Source organism: Tenrec ecaudatus, chromosome 7 (genome assembly GCF_050624435.1).
Source record: "Tenrec ecaudatus isolate mTenEca1 chromosome 7, mTenEca1.hap1, whole genome shotgun sequence".
NCBI classification, from domain to species: Eukaryota; Metazoa; Chordata; class Mammalia; order Afrosoricida; family Tenrecidae; genus Tenrec; species Tenrec ecaudatus.
Window position 1 is genome coordinate 93,123,146 of NC_134536.1, and position 1,455 is coordinate 93,124,600.

Consider the following 1,455-nt stretch of genomic DNA (forward strand, 5'->3'; position numbering starts at 1 on the left):
GCTCATCTGTAGGCAACTTGACATCCCCTTACAGTAGGGTCGGGGGAAGGAGATGAGCCAGTCAGGGTGCAATATAGCAATGATAAAACATACAAGTTTCCACTAGTCCTTAAAAGCTTCCCCCACCCCCTCCAACGATCATACTCCCAATTCTACCCTACACATCCAGCTAGACCAGAGGATGTTCACTGGCACAGATAGGAACTAGAAACACAGGGAATCCAGGATAGATGATCCCTTCAGGACTACTGGTGAGAGTGGTGATACCAGGAGGGTGGAGGGAAGGTAGGACACAAAGGAGTAGCCAATTATAAGGATCTACATATAGCTCCCTGGGGGGATGGACCACAGAAAAGTGGGTGAAGAAGATGTTGGACACTGTAACACATGACAAAATAATAATTTATAAATTATGAAGGGTTCATGAGGGAGGGGAGAACAGGGAAGGAGGGGGAAAATGAGGCTCTGATAGCAAGGGTTCAAGTAGAAAGCAAATGTTTTGAGAATGATGAGGGCAACAAATGTACACATACGCTTGACACAATGGATGGATGTGTGGATTGTGATGAGTTGTACAAGCCCCCAATAAAATTATTTTTTTAATATAGAATGCTTCACGAATTTGCGTGTCATCCTTGCGCAGGGGCCATGCTAATCTTCTCTGTATCATTCCAATTTTAGTATATGTGCTGCCGAAGCGAGCACATAAAATAATTTTTTTAAACAGAAATAATAATAATGAATCTGGCAAACACTTCATAACATGAATAACCTTAGAAAATATTGAGCTGAGTGAAAGAAGTCAATTAAAAAAGGACAAATATTATAAGAAGTAGCAATGTTAAAAGTTTTACCCTCAGACAGGGTGTGCTTGATAAACTACTATGTTTATTCTAACCAGTCCTTGAAGGCATTGTTAACCTTCAGGAATTTCTCTGGAGTGGCATTCTTGGAAACTGGAGGACAGAACCATATGGTTATGAGTCATACCTTAACCAATGAGGTCTAAGGAGCTCAGAAATCACCCTGTAAACTTGTCTAACGTGAAATAGTTTAGATATCCCAATCATGGTCTTTTCCCACTATTGTATTCCTATTTGCGACAACGGGACTACATCTATTAAGAGTCTCCTCATAGATTCAGCCTCCATTGAATTCATTCTGACCATTGACCAGCACTATGAAAAACTTGCACTCCATCAGAATGTGTTTGAAAGTGATTTACTGCCACACCCCTGACCAGGGCAGGGAGGGGCGGCTGAGTCCTGGGAGAATTGCCTACATCTGCCCATGGTAGAATTAGGGTACTAAGGTTCTAGGAGACAGAACGGTGTCCATGACAATGAGTTTGGTAGACATGAGCACCTTAGTGGGAGGGTCCTGAGCCGATCCTGCAAGCTTTTCTATCTACATTGGTGCATGTATCCCAGTTATGAACCCTTTCTCACTTACAAC

At 42.3% G+C, this 1,455-nt stretch overlaps 1 non-coding gene across 1 annotated transcript; it reads right to left on the minus strand.

The window, feature by feature from the left end:
- Positions 1 to 598: 598 nt before the first annotated feature.
- Positions 599 to 705, minus strand: LOC142453923 (U6 spliceosomal RNA). Its single transcript, XR_012785478.1, has one exon. It is a non-coding gene; the product is annotated as a U6 spliceosomal RNA (small nuclear RNA).
- Between the last annotated feature and the right edge of the window lie 750 nt (positions 706 to 1,455).